General features: G+C 42.6%; 2 pseudogenes across 1 annotated transcript in view; both read left to right on the top strand.

The window, feature by feature from the left end:
* LOC101717212 (large ribosomal subunit protein uL30 pseudogene) overlaps positions 1 to 27705 on the top strand; it is a 185837-nt pseudogene that overhangs the window by 110771 nt on the left and 47361 nt on the right. Inside the window, exon 5 of the transcript XR_015438791.1 lies at positions 21017 to 21107. The product of XR_015438791.1 is annotated as a large ribosomal subunit protein uL30 pseudogene (transcript). The remainder of the gene's footprint in view (positions 1 to 21016; positions 21108 to 27705) is intronic.
* On the top strand, positions 12608 to 13597 carry LOC101717445 (F-box/SPRY domain-containing protein 1 pseudogene; annotated as a pseudogene).

Here is a 27705-nt window from a genome sequence, read left to right as displayed (position 1 = left end):
GTGGAAGGCTTTAGCCTGGCATCCTAAGTCACCCATTTTGTATCTGCATTTCCTGTTTGGACTTCAATCGAATATTTTGATCTGGGCAGACTGTGTCTAGAGATGGAGATTGATGCTGGTTCTGTGGTTCGATGGAGATGAATAATTTAGTCCATGCAGAAATTCCCCATTACCTCTTCCATTTAAAGACAAGCTAGAGTCCGGCGTAGCAGTGAATGTGCAGAGCATGGGAAAGATCTGGCATATATCTTAAGATCCCAGAGACTGCAGTTCTGACAGATAGGAGACCTGAGATTCCGCATGGGGCTGCAGCTGGTCTTGACTACTATGACAGTAAGAGCATGCCTTGTGCTTGCATGCAGCAGTGCTGTAGGCTTGGCCCACCCAGGATATTTTGACACACAGAATATGCTTGAATGCAGTGAATGAATGGCCCAAGAAATGAACAGCTTTGTTTTAGGGATCCTAGAGTGGCTATTCTCCTTTGAATAATCAGGCCCAGAATGTAAGGACATTTTGGAGAATGAGATTTGAATTGCTGTGCTGATCGAGCCTGCAAAGAATTTTAGCTGCGAGGGACAAATACCCCAATTTAAAGTGGATTGGGTTGGAAGAAATTTTATTAAGATTGTTGAAAACAGGCCGGGGATTTAGCTCAGTAGTTCTGCCACCCACCTCGAAAGTGCAAGGTCCTGAGTTCGATCTCCGGGACCAAAAAAAAAAAAAGATTGTTGAAAACTCCAGGGGTAGATTTGACTTTTTTCATGACTGGCTCAAGGGGCACAGACAGTTGTTTAGGAGTCTGTCTTATTCTCCCATCTCTTAAGCTTTGCTTTGCTATGTCTTAGCTTTCTGGTTTCAGACAGACTCTCCCTAGGGTTGCCAATGCAAAAGAAGCATTCTTTTTTTTTTTTTTGTCCCGGAGATCAAACTTGGGATCTTGTGCTTGCGCAGCAGGCGGCAAAACCGCTGAGCTAAATCCCCGGCCAAAGAAGTATTCTTTGATGGGTCAGAAACAGCCCTGGTTCAGTTTCCCAATCCATCACTTACCAGTTGTACAGCCATACACAAGTCTCTTAACATTTCTATGCCTCAGTTTCCTTGTATTTATTTATTTATGGTGCCGAGGATTGAGCCCAGGACCTCATGGATGCTAAGCACATGTTCTACCACTGAGCTACATGCCCAGCGCCAGTTTTCTTGTCTTTAAATTAGAAACGATGATGATGACAATCATAACTAAAATTTATCAGGCACTTGTCAGGTAGTTTCTTCTCATCCCTACCTTTTTGAGACAAGGTCTCTCTATGTTTCCCAAGCTGGGCTCAAGTAATCCTCCAACCTTTGCTTCCCAAGTAGCTGAGATTACAGGTATGTGCCACTGTGCCAGCCTTCTAAGTACTTTACACATATAAACCCCCTAATCTTCACAACAACCTATGAGATAGGTACTATTATTAGCTCCTAATTATTATTAAAATCATCTATTTTATAGATGAGGAAACTGAGGCACAGACATTTTAAGTACTGCATGTTGCACAGCTAGCAAGTCTGGAGCCAGAGTTCAAGCCCAGGCAGTCTGGTTTCAGAGTTATACCTGCATGCTACATTACCTCACTTAATGGCATGTATAAGTCATGGAGTTGATGTGGAAATTAAATGATCTACTAGAGACAGTTGACACAGTTTTTGGCATAGGGGGTCATTTAATTTTATCTTAAAAACAAAAAGCTGCCAGTAACTTTTGGCCTACATTTGGTGTTCTCTATGAAGAGCAGCAAAGAGTCTCTCCTCTTAAGAGTTTCACAGAACTCTCAGGACTGGCTCTCGTTGAGTCTTTGTGGGCTGCGTTTCTGGTGCTGAAGCAGTCAAGCAGCTGAAGCTTTGTTCTGATAAAACAGATGGTTTATATGCCACCCTGGGGCTGAGGTGGAGTTGGCACCACTTGAACCACGTTGACTGAATCGTGAAGAAGAGATGTTTCTACAGAGCATAAGACTTGGAGTTGCTAGGGCGAAACAGAGCAACCCTTGCACCAAGTGGCCATACCAGCCGAAGAGGACAGTCTGTCCTTCTCTGCAAGAAAGCTCACTGTGGTTGATAAGGAGGGGTAGAAGGGTGGCAGAGCCCTCGCTCTGTGTCTTCCTAGGGTCCTGTCCTGCCCACTCCCCCTTGGAGTGAGGGAAGAGGGTTGAATGAGGTTGGAAAGAAGTATGTCTTTAAGGCTTAACACCTGTATTACTTGGGGCCACGCTCAGAGAGGTCAAGCCTGAAAGTCCACTGCTGGTTCACTGAATCTGCAGGAGGGTGAGTAGGACATAACTGCCCAAGTGGTGTGTGGGCAGGCCCTGAGGCCATCCTGTGAGGAGTGCTGGACAAGCATTTGCAACCACTAATGATGCCCCTTAGTGTCCTGGTGCTGCTCAGAGATGGCTCCACCAGCTCTGCAGTCCCGTTCCCATGGTCCTGGGTGAGTCAGGCCCCTACCTGATTCACCAGTCCCACTTCCTTTACTTCCTAGTGGTCCCACCCACGTGGCCACCACACCCAGGTTAGAACTGACCAGCAGGATCAAAATTAGCTTCTGAGGCAAAGTGGGAATCTTGGCCCAAGACGCTGTGGGTGGTAGAGGAATTACAAAGGAGCCCAGAGATAGAGAAACCAGTTTCCCAGTTTCCGCTTAAGTCCCTGCCGCCTTCCACTGGTTGGGCCATCTATGCTAAAGCCAGCATAAAGAGACGTAGTTCTTTCAGTGCTGAGATTAAGACCCTAACTTCTGCCACACCTTGGGGAGTCAGGTTGGAAATGGTACTGTGCAGCAGGTACCAGTGCCATAAAAATATCTGCATGGTGGAAATGTAGCTGATTTTCCACAAGTGTGTGGGAATCTGGTCATTCTAAATATTATTTCTCAGGCTAGTTATTGCAAAGACAACTTCTACACTCCCCATCTTATCGATCTCCTGAAAAGTGGTACCATCAACTCACAGCTCTGTCTCTCAGGCTTCCTCTGACTTCTTCACTGAGACCCCACAAGCATCGCCTCCTATAAACTTTGAGCACCAATATTGCCTCTCTCAACTATGTTATCACTGTTTTTTCTCTTTCCTTTAAGCCTGTATAAAATAATTGGTCTTGAAGATGATCATCTTCCCTCAGCTCCCCTGACACCTGTAGCTGTACCTTTTCTTTCCACCTAACATGGTGAAAGAGACGTTTGCTTGTCATCCCCCTTCTTGACTCCTGCTACAATCTGCTTTCTGCTTCTCTCATGCTGATGAAGCTGCCTTCCTAGGCTGACCATGAGCAACTCTGAGGTTTCCAGACATTTTAAGTGGTTCATCCCTATCAATGAGAAAAATTGAGTATGTGCCTCAATGTTTGAATACTCATTTGTAAATTATATATACGCCAGTGTATATTAAATATACTATAAAATATAAGCCAAAATAAATTCTTTAAAAGATGATTTAAATATAGAAGTTGGGGGCCGGGGATTTAGCTCAGTGGCTTCTCCACCTGCTGCGCAAGGGCAAGGACCCAAGTTCGATCCCCGGAACAAAAAAAAAAAAAAAATATATATATATATATATGTTGGATTATTTTTCCTAGCACATAGTTCCCTGCATATCACTTTAGCCTAATTTCTGATTTCAGTATGCTTTATTTTTTTGTCAGCTTTGAGGTTTAACTAAAAATCAAAATCAATTTTAAGTGTCTTATTCAATGAGTTTAGACAAATATATATAGTATTATGATCACTGCTACAATCATAATATCATACATTTCCATAGGCCTTAAACATCCCTCCCCTGTCTTTGCAGTTAATCCCTCACTTCTACTCTGACCTGAGTGACCCATTTTTCACTATAGTTCTGCCTTTTCTAGAATTTCATATAAATTAAATCACATGGTAGCTAGTTTTGTATGTGTACATGAATGTGTGTGTGTGTGTGTGTGTGGCCTCTTTCTCTTAGTATGGTGAGATGGAATTTACTCAGGTGGCAGCATGTATTGATAGCTCTTCAAGGGTATATGTTGTGGTATCTCATTGTGCTTGTTTGCCATCAGTATCTACTCTTTGATGAAAAGTGTCTTATCTACTTTATTTTTAACAGGTTCTTTCTATAATTCAGTTAAGAGTTCTTGATCTGTATATACCTTTTTTAAAAAATAAATTTTGTTGTGGACGTTTAAGGAATATAATGTGGTAAGATTCATTTAGGTAGTAAAAAGGTTACCAGAGTGAAACAAACTCATATTCAGCAGATCACATAGTTATCTTTTGTTTGTTTTAAAGGCAAGAGCTGAAATCTACTCACTTAGCAGGAATCTCAAATACAGTACAATTTATTAACTGCAGTCTTCCTGTTGGATGTTAGGTCTCTAGACTCCTTCATCCATATATCTGCTACTTTGTAGCCTTTGAGCTACATCTTCCCTATCACTTTTTTTTTACTATTTTTTTCTCTCTCTTTGACTTTGTTGTTGTTTTTAGATTTACATATAAATGAGACCATGCAGTGTTTGTCTCTCTGCTTCTGACTTATTTCACTTAGCATAATGACCTCTTGTTGTACAGTATCTGTGTTGTGGCAGATGGTGGGACCTCTTTTTTCAGGCTACGATAGTATTGTGTATATTCTGAATACATAGCTTTTCTTTTTCAGAGATATGTTTTACAAATTTTTTTCCCATGTGTAGCTTGGTTTTTAAATTTTTTGACAGTGTCCTTTACAGAACAAAAATGTTTAATTTTGATGAAGCATAACATAATTTTTATGCTTTATATACTATTTAAAAGAATATTTGCCTAACCCGTTTACTTAAATTCTGTCTTGCGTTTTCCTAAGTACAGTGTATTTTTAGCCCTTACATGTAAGTCTATGATTAATTTTGAGTTAAATTTGTTTGTAGTACGAGGTCAGACTTTTTGTCTGTCTGCACTTATGGCTGGTCTAGTGCCTCAGCACTTTTTTGTTCAGGAGATGGTCCTTTCCCTATTGAATTGCCTTGGCAATTTAGTTGAAAATCGAATGATCATAAATACTTATATTTATTTCTGAAGTCTATTCTGTCACCTGTATGCCTATTTTTATGCCCATTCTGTTGCTTCACAAGAGTTCCAGGGGCTGGGGATTTGGCTTAGTGGTGCTGCCGCCTGCCTCACAAGTGCAAGGTCCTGAGTTCGATCTCCAGCATCCCCCCCCCCCAAAAAGAGTTCCAGAAATCTGTAATCCTTCAATTTTTAAAAACCAGAATTGTTTATACTTCTCTGCTCTTTAATGTGATTAAATCTATCGTCCTGTTATTTATTTATTTATTTATTTATTAAGTACCGGGGATGGAACTTGGTGTACCTTGCACTTGCAAGGCAGGGGATGGAACCAATGAGCTAAATCCCCGGCCCTGTTTGTTTTTGAGACAAAGTCTCACTATGTAGTTCAGCTTGGCCTTGAACTCACAATGATCCTCCTACCTCAGCCTCAGGAGGGCTGGGATTACAGGCATGTGCTACCACGCCCCATCTATTATTTTGTTATGTATTTTTTATTTATGGCATTTATGTTTTGTTGTTCCTTTTTTTCTGCATTATTTTTGAATTCTTTTCACAATTTCATTATTTTTGCAACATTATTAGGGGTATAATTTACATACCACAAAATTCACCTATTTTAAGTATATAACTTGATGCTTTTTAGTATATTTATATAGTTACACATCCATCACAGCAGTCCAGTTTTAGAATATTTCTATCACCTCAAAAACATTCTCTGGCCCTTTGTAGTAAATATGATTATGCTCTATCTTTATTGATTTACTTTCCCTTTTTTTTTTTTTTTTTTTTGGTACCAGGGATTGAACTCGGGACCTTTCACTTTTGAGGCAGGTGGCCGGAACCACTGAGCTAAACCCCCAGCTATCTTTATTGGTTTAATTAGCCAAACTTTAAAATTTTTTTTAAGAGTCCTTTAGGGTTTACAGTATAAATCTTTAGTTTGTCACAGACTTTCTTGAAGCAGTAGCCTATCATTTATCTACCTTTCAACACTATATTTGTACCCCTTCCCATTTCCTGACCTTTGTATTATTGTTGTCATTCATTTTATTTTATTTCTACATATGTTTTAAACCTTTTCAAAGATTGTTATAGTTTTTCCTTTGAACAGTCACTTCTCTTTTAAGTAAGGGGAGAGTATATTTACCTACTTATTTGTTTTAATTTCTGCTGCTCTTTATTCCTTTTTGTAGATTGAAATTTCACTTGCTGTCAGTAACCTTCTACCTGAAAGACTCTTTAACATTTCTTTTTTTTTTTTTTTTTTTGGTACCGGGGATCGAACTTGGGTCCTTGCACTTTCGAGGCAGACACCGGAACCACTGAGCTAAATCCCCGGCCCCTCTTTAACACTTCTAATAGAGATGATCTGTTTGTGATGGACTCTTTCTGTGTTTGAAATTTAGGTTTAAATTCTCTGAAATGCATTGGTTTTGGCAAGAAGTCTGTCAATTTTTATTCCTCTTTGACCTTTTTCTCTGGATACTTTAAAAGTTTTCTATTTACTGCTAGTTATATGTGATATAATTACCATATACCTTGGTATGGTCTTTATGTTTGAGATTTCTTAAACATATTGTACCTCTGGGTTTTTAGTTTTCATCAAATTTGGAAATCTTTTGGGCATGATTTCTTCAGGTGTATTTTCCACCCTCTACTCCTTTTTTTCAGGGTTCACTTAGAAGTATATTGGCTTGCTTTGTATTGTCCCATAGCTCCCTGATGCTCTACTCATTTTCTTCAATGTTTCTTTTTCTGTCAATATTTTATATGGCTTCTATTGCTGACTTTTAATTCATTAATCTTTTTCTGTAGTATCTAATCTGCTGTTAATCCCACCCAATTTATTTTCTAAGTTTGATTTACAATGCTTTTCTACCTTCCATGTCTCTCCTTCACATGCTCATGCTTTCCTTAATTTTATGCACTGTACATAGTTATAATACTGTTTTAATATTTGTGTATACTAATTCTATTATCTGTGACTTTTCTGTATCTGTTTCTTTTGAATGATTTTTCTCCTTGTTGTAGGGTAGTGGTGTGAACCCATGGCGTGTGAGCCACAGTGGGCTATTTATATTATTGAAAGCTCTAAAAGGATTCCCATCACTGTTAGAGGGTATGTTTTCTTTGCATTCCTAGTGACTTTGGATCTGAAATGGTGAATTACATAAAGAAGAGTGGTTTTCTTTTTCGTTTCTCTAATTACTGTTGGACTTTGATATTCTGGCATATGTACTTAGTTTCTTGGAATTGGTTTGATCTCTTTGAGCCTTGTTTTCCACCATTGTTAGGGCGAGGCTAGAAGAGCCTTTGGTTCAAACCAGGGGATGGCAAACTGTGACTCACAGTCCAGGTGCCTGTTTTGGAAAATAAAGTCTTATTGGAACATACCACCCCTGTGTTTATATACTGTCTGTGGCTGCTGTTGTGCTCAAGTAGCCGGGGGAATTATAGCCGTGGCTGCATGACCCTGGACATAAAAGGTTTACTGTTCAGGAAGAAGATTGCCAGTATTGTGTCTAAGCTAATTTAGGCTCGATATTGAACGGTATTCTCCTGAGGACTGTGCGTGATGATGCTTGTGTTAGGTCATTCCTGACTGGTTGAAACATGAACCACTCTTGGCCAGGTAGTGGCTCTGGGAATTGTTCAGCCTACTTTGTTCCTCCCTACACTGTGGCTGGACATCATCTCCAGGCAGTGAGCTGGGGAGCTCTTGGGTGTACCTCATTTGTTTTCTTTTCTCAGGTCTTTTACTTTGAAAACCATCCAGTATCTGCCAGGCCTGGTGGCACATGCCTGTAATCTCAGTACTCAGGAGGCTGAGGCAGGAAGGTTGCTATGAGTTTGAGGACAGCCTGGGCTACATAGTGAGTTCAAGGCCAACCTGAAGTGCATAGTGAGATCCTGTCTCAAAAAGAAATGAAAACCATCCAACATCTAAAAACTATTGTTTCGTAAATTTAGTGTGTGATCCTCTTGTGGCTAAAAGCTCCCATAACTGGGATTATTTGTTGCCCCTTTCCCCTCATCCTCCTGCAGCTTTGATCACCATTTCCAGGGGGCTGCAGTGAACGTTTAGGGAATGAAAATATAACTTGGAGTTGTTTGGTCCTAGATTGAAATCTCAGTTATACTATTTGTTGAGATGTAGGGAAACTCATGTTTTCTGAGAGTTAATACATTTCTGACATTTTTGGATACATAGGCAGCAATGTGCTGAGTACTTTATACATATATGTCTCTGGAGCTCCACAACAATCCTAGGAGGAAAGTACTTTTATGAAACCCATTTTATAAACAGGGAAAGCGAGGTTCAAAGAAGTTAAGTTGTCCTTCCCCAGAGGACCAGCTAGAATTTGGAGCCAGGTTGGCCTGACCAGCCTAAGCTGCCAGACAGTCCTGATCTATCAGAGATTTTCCCAGTTTTAGCCCAGCAATTCCTTTGTACTGGGAGACTCTTCAGTCCTGGACTGAGTGGGGCACCCTAGTAAATTGCTCTGTTTTCTCTAGATTTCTTCACCATTCCCATTTCATACTTTCTGTGTACTTTAAATGCTACAAAGCATGTTCAATATCTGGTATGGCACTGACACATTGTTAAGTAGGAGCTGTCATTACTTCTCTTCCAGCAGACATGTGTTCTTCTTCATGGCCAGCCCACATGTAGATGTCATTTCTTACCGTAGGAATCTCCTGCCTTGTGAAGGGTGAGGGAGGAACCTTTCCCCATTGTGGAGGCTGACCCTGCCCCCCACCCCGCAGCTAGAGTGTGGCCTAGGTCCCACCTGTCAGAGCACATGCAGAACCCATCCTGGTGAGGATGGCAGCAGTGGCTACACCCAGGTTCTTGGTGTTCTGGTAGCAGAGGCCCAAGTCAGGGCTGTGAACCTCAGTTTGTTCTAGTGACATCAATGAGGCCTCTCTCAGTAGGTCTGGAATGAACTTGGTGCTTCTCCAGGGCTACAGAGGTGCCAGTCTTGATTCTCTGACTGTTATGGCAATTCTGCGCATCACTGCATATTCCTTAGTAATTTCTTTATCAGCTTGACTTAGAGTTGATTTCTTTTTTTTTTTTTGGTACCAGAGATTGAACTCAGGACCTTGTGCTTGTGAGGCAGGCGGCAGAACCACTGAGCTAAATCCCCAGCCCTGATTTCTTTTGATATACATGTACAACATCTAGATGCTTTGGCCACTTCAGACTCAATGGATCCCAAACAAAATTCATTCATTCTCCCAGGGGCCTATCGCTCTTGTATTCTTCCTCGCAAGTAAAGTTCCTCAGAGTTTACTGAATTCATTGGAAACTATGCACTTGCAACTCCTTTTTACCCTTTTTACCCTTTTTTTTCTCATCCTTCACCAAGAAAGGGACCTGTCTTCCCGCTGTTCTCCTACACAGGCTCAGTAAGGAAACCAAGAGGGTCCTACACGGCATGTAAGGATGAAGATGGAGAGAGCAAAACAGAAGAGAAAGGTTGAGAGCAGATTCAAATTGGAAAAAAGTCATGCCTGGGATAAGAGAGAGAGAAGACAAAAACTTTCTCCAATATTTGAGAGGAGAGAGAGTGAAAAATAAAATGAATGCTCATTATACACACTGACCTTCTGACGAGAAACACATCCCTCGAAAATGATGGTGATGATTTTGTGGTCATTCAGGAACATGGTCAGAGCAGTGACTACTTTGAGTTGCCCGAGTGTATGGGCCCAGCTGAAGTAGACTGGGGTGTGCTCTGCCTTGTCTCAGATCTCCTAATCGAGTGTCATTTTAGGAACCTGCTTTGTGCCGTATTTTTTGTGCTTTTTTGGGTTGCTATATAAAACAACCCCCATGTGTAGTGCTATGTAGTGTTCCTCCGCTCCACAAGGCTGTGATGTAACTTCTGGGGAAAATAAAAGGTGTGAGTGAACAATATAGTGAGGGGGGCCGGGGATTTGGCTCAGTGGTTTCGCCACCTGCTGCGCAAGCGCAAGGACCTGAGTTCGATCTCCGCTACCACAAAACAAAACAATACGGTGAGGGCCTAAATTTTAAAAATGTATTACAGTAAAGGATATATTGCCCCGAATCCCCCTAGTCTCCCTAGCTCTGAACGTACTTGTCCCCGTCATTCCTGCTACTTTCTGAAGTGTTCCGAAAGTCTGGTTTCATGAGTGTAAAGGCTTTGGTTGTGCTGTTGTAGCTGCCTCAGTGTCTTGAATTAATTCAAGATGTTTACCTTTCACGGTCAAAATGAAGATGCGAAAAGCCAGAAGTTGCACAGGGCCAGGTCAGGTGGATGAAGACACACTGCAGTGTTTTTATGAGCCCACCTTTCGGTTGGATGGCACTTGGCAGCAGCATTCTCTGTATTTATAATCATATTTTGTAAAGATATGAAAGACTTCCATAACTCTTTTTTTTAAATTTATATATTTATTGGTACATTTTAGGTATGCAATACATTTACATTTATCATTGGGTGCTTGTACATGAACATGATGTATCTTAGTTCTTATTTTTTTCCCCATTACCTATGCGCCCTTCACCCTCATCACCCTTCCCTATTTACATAGACTTTGTTTCCTTTATGTTTTTTCTTTCTCATACTTTTTCCTTTCCCCTTCCCCTCCCGCCACCCCTCCACCTTTGGACCTTTTCCTATTTCAAATTATCAATTATTCGTTTTAAGCATTTTCATCCTTATTTACACTTTCAGTTTTTCTGTAAGACTTCCATAACTCTTACAGAAAATGGCAAGAATGATGGGATATGTATATTGAAAGAGAGGTGGAGTATTTTGAGGAGGGTTAATGGTAATGTACATTTTATTATATAAATTTTTAAAATTTAAATACTATTTTTTGATTATACCATGTATGGTTGTTACCTACACTTTGTTTAGTCATGAATACAGAGCTGTTGGCTGTGAATTGAATGTTTATTAATAAATTTTTTTTTTTGCACTGCTAGGAATTGAACCCAAGGCCTCACACTTGTACATCATGCTAGGCAAGAACTGTACCACTGAATCACATCCAGTAAGATGTCTTTAAGCAGAAATACCCATAAAACAAGGTTGTTTTGTTGTTGTTATTGTTGTTTGTTTTCTGAAACAGGATCTCACTGTGGCCTTGAATTCACTGTGTAACCCAGGCTGTCCTTGAACTTGTTGCTGTCCTGCCCCAGCCTCCTGAGTGCTGGAATTATGGGCATGTGCAAGTTTATGCATTGATCAGTTGAGTTTGATCCCCTGGATCGAACTCGAGACCTTGTGCTTGCGAGGCAGGTGCTGGAACCACTGAGCTAAATCCCTGGCCCTGATGAAAATATTTTGACTGGAAACTCACAGGAACCTAACCTTGGGTTTCCCCTATAAGCAATGTTTAGTAAGTAGACTCTAGGCCAGTGTTTGCTGTAACTTTGTAGAACAAAACTGCTGTAAGTAATGAGAATTGACCATATTGTATTGCAAACAGTTAGTGTCTTGCTACTTAATGCATATGGAAAGGGGGAAGTGGCTCCATTTTATTCTTCAGTTAACACTTCTAGAAAATGATCAGCTAGAGAAGCAAAACTACTAGAGATAATATACCTTAAGAGTTAGCTTACCAGGAATTGACTTAGGTTACTGTGGAGTTTGGGAAAGTGAACTGTTATCTGTAGAACAAACTGTCAGAAAGGGAATATCACAGGGGCATGACTAAAGATTGTCCAAACCATCAGAAAGGAAGAATTTAGGAAAGGAGAAACCATTGTGGACTTAACTGTTAACTAGAGTCTTTTTTTTTTTTTTTTGGCCAGGAAAAGCTCAGCCCTTTTCAAGGGCTCTCATAATTGGGCTGGATCCACCAAAAATAACCTCCCTGGTTTAAGGTCAACTGATTAGGGCCTTTAATCACATCTGTAAAAGTTCTCATAGCAGCACCTATATTAGGGTTTCATTGAATAACTGGGAGAAGCTTAGTGTATGTGCTGAAAAGTGACTGCCATCAATCTTCTGTTTTTGTCCTTTGCTTTAGCCAATTTGACACATGTAAAGATCAAATGATACATCAAATATAGAGATTTATGTAGTGCTGGGAATCAAACCCAGGGCAGTAAGCATGCTGGGCAAGTGTTTTACCATTGAGCTACACTCCCAGCCCCTAAAGTAGATTTTAATGCCACCTACTTTGTTTCTAGAAGTTAGGATGATGAATTCTTTGTGACTGAATTCACAAGGTTTTACTTGGGTATCTTCATATCTACTCCTTTTCATTCAACTCTCACCTTTTTCCTGGGACCAGGCACCATTCCTAATTTAACAGTAGGGAACTGGAGTACAGAGAATTAACTAACTCTGTTACATGATGGAACTGGATTTGAACCCATGCATCCTGGATCCAATCTGGGCTCTTAACCTTCATGCTATGCTGAGTCTCAATATGGCATTAAAATGAGTTAACATCTTTTCAAGAATCCTGTGTTGGCGCGGTGCGCCAGCTGCCGAGGGCTTGAGGTGAAGCTTGGCCTCTTCCCGCGCCGAGACGGGGCCGGTGGCGGCTGTTGGTGAGGGGATGGCGGCGCCGGGCCCTGGGGCCGGGGCAGCCTCGGGCAGCGCAGGCGCGGGCTCCGGCCCCGGGGTTGGGGCCGGGACGTCCGGGGGACCTGGGGGCCGGCTGCCCAGCCGGGTGTTGGAGTTGGTGTTCTCCTAACTGGAGCTCTCGGAGCTGCGGCGCTGCGCGCTGGTGTGTAAGCACTGGTACCGCTGCCTGCAAGGCGACGAGAACAGCGATCTGTGGCGGAGCCTGTGCGCCCGCGGCCTGGCCGAGGAGGCTCTGCGCATGGACATCCTTTGCAACCTGCCCAGCTACAAGGCCAAGATACGTGCTTTCCAACATGCCTTCAGCACTAATGACTGCTCCAGGAATGTCTACGTTAAGAAGAATGGCTTTACCTTACACCGAAACCCCATCACTCAGAGCACTGATGGTGCAAGGACCAAGATCGGTTTCAGTGAGGGCCTTCATGCATGGGAAGTGTGGTGGGAGGGCCCTTTGGGCACCGTGGCAGTGATTGGAATTGCCACGAAGCGGGCCCCCATGCAGTGCCAAGGTTATGTGGCATTGCTGGCCAGTGATGACCAGAGCTGGGGCTGGAATCTGGTGGACAATAATTTACTACATAACGGGGAAGTCAATGGCAGTTTCCCACAGTGCAACAACGCACCAAAGTAGCAGATAGGAGAAAGAATCCGAGTCATCTTGGACATGGAGGATAAGACTTTAGCTTTTGAACGTGGATATGAGTTCCTGGGGGTTGCCTTTAGAGGACTTCCAAAGGCCTGCTTATATCCAGCAGTTTCTGCTGTATATGGCAACACAGAAGTGACTTTGGTTTACCTTGGAAAACCTTTGGATGGATGACAGTGGCTTTCTGGGATCAAAGACAGTGGAGAAGAAATCTACTCGTGGAAAGTAGCATCATGAAGTGACAATGTCATATGTGCATGCCCAAGTAACATCCTGAAAAACATGAAGTTGTCAACTGGAGAAGCAGCTCTACTACAGCAGAGATCACCTTAGCGTTTCCTCTTTCTGCTGGGCCAGAAAAATCCTCAGGGTTGCAGTTGGTTGAGTGGGCAGTTGGCATATGCGTGTTGCAACAGATTCTGTCTCTAAGCTAGCAGTGTGTTCTTTCCAGCTTTAAGGTGAGAGTTAGAGATGCTGTCAAAGGGATAAGGTAAAGTAGCAGCAAGATTTCAAGGCGGTGTGCTTGTGAAGGAAGATGGATCATGTCCACAACTGCCTGCTCTTTCTCCAGTCCCCTTTCCAGCCAGCCTGACCATTAGGAAAGTATGAAACTGGTTGGTGTTTATTTAATATTTTTAATATATTGAGAAGCATGGTCTGCCTGGACTGCACTTCTCTAACAATGAGAAATAAAATTGTGCAGCTATTTTAAAAGTTGTATATATAATATGTGTGTAAAAAATATATATAAAAAAGAAAAAGGACAAAGAGGCTGCTTTGTTCAAGTTCAATTTCTTAAAAACCACTATATGGTATAAAATTGAAATAACGTTTGGGGACAGTAGGGTAGCCACAAAGAAGAGGATTTTAAGGTGAGATGTGTTGTATTGGCTCATTTTGTATTATTTTTGGCTTAAAAGTTTCCATAGCTCGGTCTGGGGATATAGCTCAGTGGCGCTGTGCCTGCCTGGCAAGTGCAAGGTCCTGAGTTCGATTCCCGGTACCAAAAGAAAAAAAAAGTTCCCTTAGCTCATACAGTTTGTCATCATTTTTTTTAATCAAAATTATAATAAAGAATCCCTAATCTCCTGAAGGAAGGCAAATCTATTTCTAATTATATGTGTCAGTAAGGATGATCTAAACACAGTAGTACAATGCACATCTCTCTGTATCAGGTTTTATTTTTTGGCCCTTTGAGAAAATGTCTTCTAACAGAAAATGTCCTCAGTATATGAACTTTATGAGGGAATTCATTAATGGTTTTTATTTTCTAGCTTTATAGTGCTGTACATATTATCAAAACTTTTAATTTCATATTGTTTACATCATGCAAAACCCTAGTGCTCCAACTCTTCCTTGGTGTGATCAAGAGAATGTTTACTCATTCATCTGAAACAGTGCCAACCTGAGTCCAGGTTAAGAACATTCTTAATCTAGGTCACTCCCTCCACAGGACTTGAAATCCAACATCTTGTGCTGAAAACTTCAGGTTGGCAATATTTTGAAAGTTTCATTGCAGAAGAGCTTCATATTACTTCCTATTTATAGTCTACCACACATGAGCTGAGATTTTTCTTTTGTTAAAAGAGAAACAACACATTTCTGTTTGAAAGTATACATTTCAGACACATAAGAATTGATGGAGGCAAGTGAGATTTTTGTACTTTTAAGATTATTGCCGTATATATATTTTATTTTAAATCTAATAAAATTAGGGACAGCAAGCAGCTTGTTCCTTGAGAGTTAAAATTATCAGTACTCCTGTGAAGCAGGAGATTTCAGCCATAGAACAAAGATCTGTTTTTGCTACCTGAAAGGTTTACAAGTATTTATTATGTATGTCTGTAGTTGGTCATTTAAAAAGGTGAAATTTGTTAAAGGTTCTTTTTGATATCCGTGTCAAGAAGAAACTTGTACAGAGTGAAACGGTACATTAAATGTATTAGCAAATACACAAGTTGATTTTTCTTGGGGTAGAACAACTCAGTTTTGCATAGTCTAAAATTTGATTGAAAAGAGAACTGGTTTAGGATGAAAATTAGTTAAAAAGTGATCAAGTCCTCTTAAGTATTTGTTGCCTTTTCAGGTTGTGGTATGGCCAATTCCCAGAGCTTTTGCTAAGAGTTTTGTTTATAACTTCTGTTGTGTCTTGCTAGTAAACATTCTTCTATAACCATGTTTTGAAGGTGCTGATTGGAAAACAAAAACACATGGTTATTCATTCCGTATTGAACCTAGGATCAGTGATTTCCTAAATGTTTAACAAGCCATTTTATCTGAACAAATTCCCTCCTTACCCATTTGCAAGTTCTATAAAATGGGTGTTCACAGCATGAGCATCAGGGGAATGACATGATGAGTGGATTTGTCACTGGAGACGGAGAGTGGCTATCCTCTCCACTGACAAACAGATTGCTGCATGTGCAAGGAGATTCTTTTCCACTGGTGCTGAGAGAGCAGTTAGGTGAAAGACAGTCCACCTGAAGATGAGTGTAAATCCCCTACACACGGACCTCAGCCTTGGCTGTGCTTGGGAGTCACATTGGAAAGTGTTTTTAAAAATATTTATGCTTGGATCCTATGTCCTGAGATTCTGATGTTGGTCTGGGATATGACCTGGCCGTAAGGATTTTTAGAAGACTTTCTGATACTTAGAGTGTGCCATCGAGGTTAAGAACCATTGAGCTAAAATTCACTTAGACTTTTCTCATCTGCAAAATAGAGAATTCTTGCTCCCTCTCTTCACTACCTCACAAGGATATTGAGGGTAAAGGAAAGAATAATGGGAAAGTGCTGTGCTGTGGATGAAAAGTGTTTGTTGTGTTTTGGCTGCAACCATGATCAGGAAAAATGTATAATCGAACTTGTGTTGCCTTGGGAAACCAGGAGCACTTCTTTCGTCCGCTAATGAAGCATGCAGATGTGGAAGCAAACATTACTATTGTTCATACTACAGTCTTCTGTCATATTTGAGTTAAGCTGTTTGAATTACTTGGTTTTACACAGGAAAGAAGAAATAATTAAGGCTTAAAGTCTGTAATGTTCATTGGCTCATAATTAAAACTTTTCATACAAGGAAAAAAAAACCCTGTGTTTTAGGCGGGCAGAGACCATATGAAGACTACATGGTCCTTGGTTGTCTTGGAGGGGAACCCAATTCACTCTTGTTGGGGACATAGTGCCCCTTGTAAGTGCTGGAAACTTTGGTTGTACTTCCAGAGCCCCTTCCCAGGTGGCACCCAAAGTCCCTTTAAACATCTAAACCTCAGAGCCACACAGATTCCCCACTTGTCCCGCCTTCGGGTCTTATTCTACAGAATCCCCCAGATTTGTGTCCTGACTAAAGCTCCTGGCCAGCTGAGAGCTTCCCACAGAACGTTTCTGTGGAGACTCCCCCTCTTTCTCTCTTTTCCCCCCTGCTCAGCTCCTTCATGCATGCGTGTATCCAGGCCACCAGTGTTTCCACATTTACTATGTGCACAGCACTGTGCCGACTGTTGGGGATATAGCCAGCATGGGACAAACTCGGCACCTTTGCAGGTCACATCCCCGCGTTGGGGAGAAAAAGCCTGGAAGGTAGGGTGGCCTGTCAAACAGTAAAGCCAGGCCCATTATGCCTGGAGTGCTGCTTATGTTCATATCATTTGGCAGCTATGTGCGAGACCCTGTGGTTTTGCTTTTATAGGTGAACATTTTATAACAGTTTTACATTAGTAAAACTCCCTTCTCATCAACCTAGTCTCCTTTTTCCTCTGTCCCCTTCCATTCTACTCCAAAGGTGACTCACAATCCATTTAGTGTGTACATTTCCAGATCTTTTAATGCATTTGTAAATAAGTATGAATATGGTATGTTTAAAAAGTATAATTGTACAAAATAGTTACTCCATAAATTTTATTGGTGGTTTGGTGGGTAGTAGATGGATATGGATGAATGGATCAGTTTTCATGTTTCTCCCCAATTTCTCCCTGTTCCTAGACAGAAAAGGACACCTATTGCTAGGCAGAAAAGGAGAGTAATATCTCTGGATTCCTGTTCTTCCCATGAACCACATTGACTGGAGACAGAAGAGCTTGCTGTCTGTGTGGTCAGTTTGGGCTACCAAGGACTGTAGGCTGGGTGCCTGCAACAGCAGTAGTTTCTCACAGCTATGAAAGCTGGGAGATCTGAGATGAAGATGCCAGCATGGTGGGTTTCTGGTGAGAGCTCTCTTCCTGGCTAGCAGGATGTCCACCTTCTCACTGCATCTTCACTTAGTGGAGAGAAAGAGAATGTGAATCACTGTCTTCTACATATGTCAGTCTTATTAAATTAGGACCTCACCTTTGTGGCCTTATTTCACTTCACACACACCGTCATTAGAGTCACATTAGGGGTTAGGGCTTCAACTTGTGAGCTTTTTTTGAGGAGGCAGACACAGTTCAGTCTGTACCATTGCCCCTGATGTCCTGGCATGTAAAGCTGGGCTGCTCCCCTTCCCCTAGTGCAGGGCTCTGTCCCCAGTGGGTGCTCACCAGGGTGTTTGTTGATGTGTGCATTTCTGAGAGTAGAACTGCTTGCTCTGCGACTTGAGGGAAGCTCAGGGCCTCCCAGTGGCCTCCATCCTAGCATTCCATTTGAATTAGTGAAAATTTCAACCACCACTTTGTGAATGGTTCCAGATGTGCAGGCTTGGGGGGAGCAAGATAGCTGAAAAGCCAACTTAAAATTGAAAGTTAAATTTTGTTTGGGGTGGGGGACAGTTACTATCCCTTCAGGATCCAAGATGGGGGACAGTACCATTGTAGGATGCCTTGAACTTATTAAAATGGGGTTGAGGACCAGACTTATGCCTTGATGAAACAAGTGGCGTGCTAAAGCCGATTAATTAACCTTGTCCCTTGGCTCAAATCTCTGTTGGTTTTAAAGGCTCAGAAGGACAAAAACCAGAGGAAATAGATTCCGTGCAAAGTTACTGAGATGAGACAACTGTTCACTGGGGGATTTGAGGACTTTCAAAGGAGAGAATGTCAAAGGCCCACACAGAGATTCTGTTGTGGGACTGGGAGTCTCTGGGGATGCTCGGAGACCCTCTTCTGTAGTGGTTGTGATGCCAGAATGAAAGACCGTGGGGTGGGGCTTTAGAGTTGATGGCGTGGATGATGTTTGTGGAGGAAATATTGGGAGGAAATGAGCTCCTGGCTTGATGTGGCAAGAATGCCCATAAGGCAGTCCAAGCCTGAGGACTGCTTGTATTACCCAGAAAGAATCGCCTGCTCGATACAGTGGAACCATGTGGCAAATGGCCCTGCAGAATTAGGTCTGCAAATAGCAGAGGGTTGGATGAGAGGGAGCAAAAGCCCAGGGCAGTGAGGCTGGCTGCCTACTTTCCTGTGGGTTGACTTAGGTAAACCATAGATGTGGACTTATGGACAGTTGTTAGCATGAGAAGTTCCTATCAGGAAGCCACAGTGTGGAAAATCACTACATCATCAGGCAGTGGGAAAGAAGATACCAGAATGGTTAAAATCCTACATCTCATGAGCAGACAACCTCCAGCACTTTTTGTAGGCAAATTCTAACTACCAAAACCTCATCTGTAAAGGTGAATAAAAATAGCACAGTCAGCCCACCGTAGCCACAGCCACAGATTCAACCAACCATGGATGAAATTTTTTTTTAAAAAACTGCATTTGTACTGAACATGTACAGACGTTTTTTTCTTTCTATGTCTTCAGCAATATGGTATAATAATTTAATAGCATTCGCATCATGTTAGGTATTATAAGTAACCCAGAGATGACTTAAAGTGCATGATGTGATATTTGTAGGTTATATGCAAATACCATGGCATTTTATGTAAGGGACTTTGGTGTCTTTGGAGGGGGTCCTGTAACCAATCTTCCGTGGATACCACAGGATGACTGTATAGGTATCTATTAGGGCTGTTGAAAGGTCTGCACGAGAAAGTACTTGAAAAAGGGCTGGCTGAGTTCATAGTAAATGCGTAATAAATGTTAGCTCTGATTATCACGGCTAACCAATACAAGTGGTAAGGAAGGACATTTTTACTTCAGTTTCTCAAATCAGAAAAGATAGACTCCTGGAGAGGGAAATAAATGGAACACAATCACATGCATTTTGGCTGAAGTCACACAGAAGGGAGCCTAGAAGTGTTTTCCAAATTAGGAGGGGGAATCAAGCAACATGGGGTGGGATGGCTGAAAGGGAGGAAAAGAAAGAAAAGGAGAGAATTTTATATCCCTCTTACCCTGACTGTCACCAGACACTGTATGCAGTATGTCCCCTTATGGGAGTTCATGGAAATAGATGAGCTGACTTCTGCTCTTGTGGAATTCACTGGACAGATTGTCACAGTCAGCAGAGTGAGGCTGGGCATGTAGCTCAGTGGCGCTGCACCTGCCTCATAGTTCACAAAGTGGGTGTAGTAGGGATACAGGAATTAAATGCACCTGGGCAAGGTGGCGCATACCTGTACTCTCAGCTAACAAAAAAAGGGCTGGAAATAGAGTTCAGCATTCCCTAGACACAGTTCCGACAGTACTGTGGGGAAAAAAGCCCCCAAAACAAAACAAAAACTGCAGCAAATCCAGCACAAACCCGATTCTATCCAGTGGAAGGCCCACAGGACTTTCTGGCAGAATTTAAGTCCCCAGTTCTTATACTGCATCGTTCTAGGTTCTCTATCAGTGTGCAGCCTGATCCTCAAATTTAGTCTCATTTTGGAAGAAGGTAAAAGGTGAGGCCATTTGGGAGGCTTCAGTGGTATCCCAGAAAGGACATATGCCAGGTTGGAGTAGTGGGTTTTTAAAAGGTAGGACAGGTGCAAAAGCAAAGGACCTAGCAAGAATGAGAGGTGAAGAGCCCGTAGCTCTGGCTTGGGTGACCAGAAAGTCCTTTCAGCAGAGCTGGGGCACAGAAAGGAATTTTGGCCAGTGATTCTCACATTTTAGTGTTTAGGAGTCGGTTGCAGAGATTGTTCATACCCCAGACCTCCTGACTGCATCTGGGGTGGGTTCAGAAGTCTGTCTTTCTAGCAGGCACCCCCGAGGGTTCTGCTGCCAGTGTGCACAGAGCACACCTTGAGAAATGCTGGACCGGAGAAAACAAACATCTCCGGTTTGGGTCCTCCAGAAAGCAGGGGCTGAGGCAGTGGCTAAGATGCTCATGCTCATCTGGGAGATGAACTCCCAGGATAGGGGTGAGGGGGGTGAAGGAAGAGGCACTAGATTGACTCCCATTTCAGAATAAGCCATGAAGAATCGACCAAGTCTCTTAGCATGTGGGGCTACTCCAGACAGGCTGCAGGGAGGAGCTGTATCTCAGCCTGGCTAGAGGAAGAAAGGGGGGGAATTTGAGTCTCTCCCCACTTTGCCATGACCTCTATTCCCATCTGTAAAATTTGCCCCATTTTCGTGGGTTGGGTCACCTGTCCCCGTGGGAAGCCAGACTTCAGAGCCCTAGGAGTAGAGGGCAGATGGGACATGGACAGAGGGAAAGAAAGAAGCAGAGGAGGGGGTGTGAGAAGGTGCACAGGTTGGTTTCACAGTGGACTAAAGAGGTCTGGCTGGAAAAGGCGGATTCTTGGTTCCATAATGGATTGTAGATTTGAAGCTCAATATTAAGAAGAAGGATTTCTAGGAGAATTTTCTAACTAGAGTTACTTGGTGCTAAGAAAAGTTTGGAATTTGCACTCAGAGTAAATGTCTTTCCATTTTTTTTCTTTCTCTCCAGAACAACTTCCAGTAACCGAAGACACTGATGATCAAATGGTACATGTGGGCAGTTACAGATTTTTGCAAAAGGAAGGCTACATAAATTTAAGGTATCGCTTGTTTATTTCATATCCTGAATTAACTTTCCACCTTCTCAGTCCAAAGTTGTAATAAAAGGCTTCACTAGAGAGCAAATGAGTTTGTGAATCTCATCCAAACTCCCAGAGCTTTTTCTCTGAAGACTTGTAAGTTCCTAAGATACTCTAAAAGGGATATAAAAGTACTAAGTTTAAGTCTTGTGAGTTCCAACTGCACACTGGTTTCAGAGAGTAATAACCTCGCTTCACGTTTGCAGGAAGCTTTCCATCTGAGTGTTACCAGAACTTGGCTGACGTTAGGCACTGGCAAATGCATTAATCTGTCATAGACAGAGGAGGAGTTTAGTCATAGGAAATGAAAATAATTGATCATGGCATCTAAGGAGTTGGCAAGAAATAGATCATTAGACTTAATTTGTACTACCGGCCTGAACCATTTAGAAATACTTCAAGTAAGCCAAGTGTGGTGGTGTGCAATTGTAGGCCCAGCCACTTGGGAGGCTGAGACAGGAGAATTGCTTGAGCTCAGGAGTTTAAGACCAGCCTGGAGTCTGTTTCTAAAATGAAAATGTTTCAAGTGGCTGTAAGATCTGCTCCTAAGAAGAAATAATCCCTTGACCATCATAAAGATACTGACTCAGTTGTAAGAGATTGATTTTTAGTTCTATGTGTTGGCCGGTGGTAAAGTATAAAAAATTGAAAAATTGCAACTATTTTTTTTTCTTGGTACCAGAGATCGAACTGGGCACCTTGCATTTGCAAGGCAGGCAGCGGAACCACTGAGCTAAATCCCTGGCCCTTTTGCGGCTATTTTTAATGCAACAAAACTATTTATAAAGATGGGGAAAGCATGAGTGGGGCCAGGTAGATAACTGCTGGTTTAAGGGAGAAGGTAAAGAATGGAGAAGTGAACAACTTAGAGGTTAAGTGTCTACAGGCATTGTGGGATCAAATTAGCAAAAGGTTTTGAGTAACTGTTATGGTTTGGATCAAAAATGCCACTCCAAAAGAAGAGAAAAGAAAAATCATGAGAAAAGAAAAAAAAAAAGGAAACGAAATCTATGTAAACAGGGAAGGGTGGAGGGGGTGAAGGGCGCACAGGTAATGGGGAAAAAAATAAGAACCAAGATACATCATGTACAGGTACAAGCACCCAATGATAAATGTAAATGTATTGTGTACCTAAAATGTACCATTAAAAGAATTAACAAACAAATGTCCCCCCACACCACTTGTATCAGTCAGTGTTTACTAGAGAAACAGATATAACAGGAGATGGACAAATACATAGGAATTTACAAGATTGGCTTACAGTGGCCACCCACAGAGTCAGACGTGGAGGAGTCCAGAGGGTCTGCGCACTGGAGACTGAAGGAGTCAGTTGAAGGTCTGGTGCTCACTGTAGTGTCCTGTGCAAGTTCGTATCAGAAGGCTGATGAGTCTGAGATGGAAGCCAGGAGATGACGTTCAAGATGTAGGCGAAGACTGGAGCTCTTCTGAAGAAACAGAAGCTGATCTGTCCTTGTTCATTTCCCCTTTATACCATCCAGGCAACAAGCTGCCCTCGGGTGGGTCTTTCACAGCCTAGGATAAGGAATTGCTGAGCCAATTTAGTTGAGCTTTTCTTACTCAAATTGACACAATCACTCAACTATCACACCACCCCAACAGGCTCATGTGTTCAGAGGTGGAGCTTTTGGAAGATGATTGGATCATGAGAGAATTGACCTCATCAATGGATTAACCCATTGCTGAGTTCATAGCTGAATGAGCAGTTAGGAGGTGGGGCCCACTTGGAGGAAGCACATCACTGGGGGAGTGCTTTTGAAGGAAAGATCTTGTCCCTGGTCCCTTTCTCTCTGGCTCTCTTCCTGTTCTCTTTGCTTCCTTCCTGCCATTAGATAAGAAGCTTTCCTCTTCATACCCATCCACCATGTTTCTGCCTTGGAGCCATCCAAACCTCTGAAATGGTAAGCCCAGACAAGCCTTTTCTTCTTTAGTTGTGTATGTCAGGTATTTTGTCCTAGTAACAGAAAGGTGACAATTATAGCAACTGAAAGGCAAAGCGGTGACCAGGAAGAAATGAGATGCCAGTGTCAGCCAAAGGAAGAAGGAAGGAGAGAGATTGTCATAGGAAGTGAAGGTCTTCTATGCAGGAATTGGTTAAGAGGAGATTTATTTAAAGGTACTATTTCCTTAGCTACATGTTTGAGAAGAGATTGATTATTGGCTAATGGACCATGTTAATATTAAATGCTTTACTGAGTCACAACCACATTCAAAGCATTGAGACTGCAAATGGAAGGAGTTTGTCACTTGGTTGCTGTGTGATATCTTTCCTCTGTGAACCTTCACATATACACCTGTTTAGAAAAAGATGACAAAGATGACTGAACAGGATGCTTTGTCCCCAAGATCTCTGAGGCTCCATAGAGGCTGTAGAAGTATGTTCTTTCTAGGCTGGATCCCTGTAGGGTTGGGCAGTTGTTTTAACTTCCTGCCTCTCAATCTTATTTCTACCAGATAGGATGATTTTATCTGCAAATTGATAGAAAAACTAACTGAAGCCAATTTAAGCATAAAAGGAACTCATTGGCTTACAATACTAGAATGTCCTAAGTAGATTCACTCAGGAATGGCTTGGTTCGGGACCTCACATACTAGTCCACTGTTTTAGTTTCCCTCTTTCTCTCTCTTGATTCTACTTCCCTTGGGATGTCTCAATTTTTAGACCTGTCTTCCTGTGACAGTAAAATGACTGCTGTGGCTTTAAACATCACCTTTTAACCCAGACATAGGTAGAGAAGATGTTTACTCAAGTGTGTGGTGCCACACACATTCTGGAAGTTAAGATGGTTGCACTGGTTTGGGTCATATGCCTATCCTTGAACCAAAAGTTATGGCTGGGGAGATTAAATCATGCCAATTGGTCAGGACTGGGCTACTTGTCCCTTCTGGAGCATGAGGTGTAGCCTGCCTCAGCCCTGTGCTCTGGATTCTGGGGCAGCATAACCTGAAGATGGGAATGGATTCTGAGCAGCCAAAAAGTAATTCTGGGCTACCTAGGGCCTATGAAATCATGGAAGACGCAGGAGGTTCTGATTAAAAAAAGAGAGAGAGAGAGACAGAGACAGAGACAGAGATAGAGATAGAGAAGGCCAGTAGGGCAAGAACAAATTCCAGTCCAGAAACAGGATTGAATGACGTGGCTAGGGTAGCTGCTCCCTGCCTGCTCAGGATGCCCTTTGTTCTGGGCGTGAATTGGGGATTTTGGATCACTCTGGTACATAGTTACTTTCAGGAGATTACAGGGGGGAAAGGCTCTGCTTCCTGTTTAGGATTACACTCTGAACCCTCCCCTCCCACGCAGGCCATATGTTCATCCTAAACCTCAGCATCCAGCCAGAAAAGCCCTTTGTGTTTTCTTGGCAAAACTAGGGCCCAGTAATTAAAGTCCATATGCAAAGCTGCTACCTCCAGTGCACACCAAGGTCTTTTAATTAGTACGTAATTGGTCAGAGAGGTACTATCAAACAGCTCCCCGTCTGGTCGGCTGGAAATGCAGTGTTTGAAAAGTCCCAGACCAGAGAAGGATAATAAATGCTTTAAGTCCCATCTGTTGGAATGATTTGTTTAAGGTATAAATTCCTGTTCTGTTACTATTTTTACAAATTCTACTCCTAGTGTTTCTTCAAATACTGTAACAACTACCAGAGTATTCCTTGGAGGTAGGAGCTAGGAAGTGAACTAGAAGAGTGCTTAGCAAATCCATGAATTTCCCTTCAAAGAAATTCCTATATTGCAGTGGGGGTAGAGAGGAAAGAGGAGAATGGGGTGTTTGGTGTAAGCCTCATGTCAGGAGTTCTGGGGTCGTGTCCCTCTGTTGAGAACAACCCCAGGACAATCACCCCTCAGCAATCTGTGGTCTTTGCAGTGACCTGCATGGGCAGCCCTGTCATCTGTCCTCTGCCTCCCCAACCTGTGCCATGCGTGAGAGTTGTCTTGACATGAGGAAGGACTTTTGCATCAGCTTGGGAGACAAAGGCCAGCAGCTGAGGAGAAGCAAAGGGAATAAAAGGCAGGGAGTTGGGAATTTCACTGCCCTCGAGTAGCTATGGTGGACCAGAGCTTGCTGTATCCTGCCTGGCATCTCTGACTTACTTGGTTTTGCTTGACCAGCACACCATGGAGGAAGAACGGTAGGAGAAGAATGTGGCAGAACCCCTTCCAGGTTCTTTTTGTTCATTAAACCCTTTGGGCAAAGCTGAAGTCAAAATTTAAGGCTTAAAAAAAAAATTCAAACTCAGAAACAGAGTCAAATGATTGTTTCACAGGCTGCAGGATGGGGATGAGATTAGGGAGATGTTGACCAAAGGGTACCCACTTTTAGTTACAAGATGAATAAATTCTGAGGCTCTGATGTACAGTATGGTAGGAATATAATTAATAATTCCATTTGGCATGACTTTTGCAAAGAGGGTAGACCTTTCTCATTCTCACTGCCAAATCAGACAGTGATCTGTGAGGCGATGTTTGTGTTCATTAGCTTGATTGTAGTTATTTCAAAATACATCAAATCATCTCATGTATTTTAAAAATATATATATATAATTGTATTCTTCAGTTATACCTCAATAAAAGAAAAAGAAAAGATTTCATGGTTTAGAAACATAGGTGGCTGTATAACATAGCTATCTAGGAGAGTGAGTTCGGATCCATCTCTGTTTCCTCTTGGCCCATTCCGGATATGGGCCTGAGGAGTAGTATTGCAGGATGGAAATGGGTGCCTATGTGGAAGGACTGGCAGGAGGGAATTCAGTCTTCAGGCTGCTAGAAGGACACAGCCTTGGATGGACCTTCCTTACTATCTCTTCTTGTGACTAGACCGTAACAGTCGAGCACTGTTCCCTCTTGGGATCTTCTCTCTCCTGTAATGTCTTCATCCTCTGCTCCTGAGGGCTGAGAGTTGGGGCCTACTCTTGCCCCATCTGCTGTTCCTCTCAGAAGGCTAAGAAGTCATTGGATGCAGGCCTGGGCCACTCAGAGAAGGCCTGGCGGATTGTCCTTCTTTCACTACCAGCTACTTGTTCCTTTGTCTGCTCTCTCCTTCCTTCCCTTCTCCCCCACAGTCTTCCTACTCCTCTTCCTCCTCTTCCTTCACTTCCTTTCTTCCTTCTGATCCCACCCACCCCCTTGAGGGTGCCCATGCTCTCTCCTCTGTTGGAGAGGGTCTGAGGAGTTGGTCTAGGTTTACTCCATTCTAGGATGGGGCTCATCACTTTTGTTGCAAGGCATTTCTGGCTTGCTCTTTGCTCTGGTGTGCCCTGGCAGAGTAGGCTTTGACCTGGGCCTTTTGGGCACTCCTGCTGTCCTGGCCCTATCAAGGGAACACAGGAGGAGTAGTGAGAGCCTGGGGCTAACCCAACCCAGCCCATAATAAAGTGTGGCTTTGCCTTGCTTTGTTCTCTATGGATCTCCTTTCCCTTAGAGGCCTCATGGGGAAAGGTGGCTGATTTGTGGCTGAACTTGGGTTTTTCTGTGCTCTGGCCAATCCATTCTTAGTGCCCTAGGAGTCTCACCTTTTGGAGTCTGCCTTCAGGCCCCCAGCTTGTGCCTTCGGGCCCTGGACAGACTTTGTTAGGGGAGTGGGTCTGGTGGGAGAGGTGGGAAGAAGTCCTGCCACTCTCCTGGTGTACAGAATAGGGAAGAGAGTGATGGAGATGAAATCTGTGTAAAATAGCCTGAAACAGGGAAAAGGAGGAGAGAAGAGCTGTGGGAATTGACGAGAAAGGGAAGGCTGAGAGCCTGGCTTCTAGACAGAAAAAAAGTGATGGCTTAAAAGCCCATGTTTCACATAAATTAAAGAGGATGTAGGCTAGAATCTGGAGTAAATGTTATTTGTCTGACACTTAAATCCTCGCTTCTAGAATGCTCTCTTTGCAAAATAAGAGTATTTCAGACTTTGGTGTAATGCCATATGAATAGATCTTGGTGTAGAAGAATAATTTATTAGCCCCATATGACAGTTATTTATAGCACCTTTCCTTGTAACATCTGAAATAAAGCTTAGTTCTAAAAAATATCTCTGTAGCATTCCCGATAAAACTAAGAACCGTGCCGGATGGTTGGCTGCATGGAGTTTGGCTTCTAATCTAGCTCCAGCAGAAGAAGCAGAGTGGGTTTCTTTGTGGCTTGTCTGCACCTGTCGGAGATCTGGTGCACCTCTTAAAGTTACAAGGCAGCTATTAGCCACCAGCTGACACCAAGATTATAGGTTAAACTGAATCAGTTTAAACAGTCTCAAGTATCCACCAGGGTGGAGAGCAAGGTTGGGGGACGTGTGTTTGGCAAATAGTGGCCCGGGGAGAAAAGTCTGTATGAACCATGGTCCTGCACAGTGAGATTTGTTGAAAACACCTTGAATCTGGTGTCTTGGAGACCTGAATTTTAAATCTTTTTTTTTTGGAACCAGGGATCAAACTCAGGACCTTGCGCCTGCAAAGCAGGCAGCGGAACCACTGAGCCAAATCCCTGGGCCTGAATTTTAAATCTTGACTGTGGTATGCTGGCAAGCTTCACTTTGCCATCTTGAAAATGGGAATGATAATAA

This window comes from Heterocephalus glaber, unplaced genomic scaffold, assembly GCF_053883595.1.
Source record: "Heterocephalus glaber isolate CG9 unplaced genomic scaffold, H.glaber_assembly_v1.0 deba00001463, whole genome shotgun sequence".
Classification (NCBI taxonomy): Eukaryota; Metazoa; Chordata; class Mammalia; order Rodentia; family Bathyergidae; genus Heterocephalus; species Heterocephalus glaber.
This window is presented reverse-complemented; position numbering and strand designations above follow the sequence as displayed.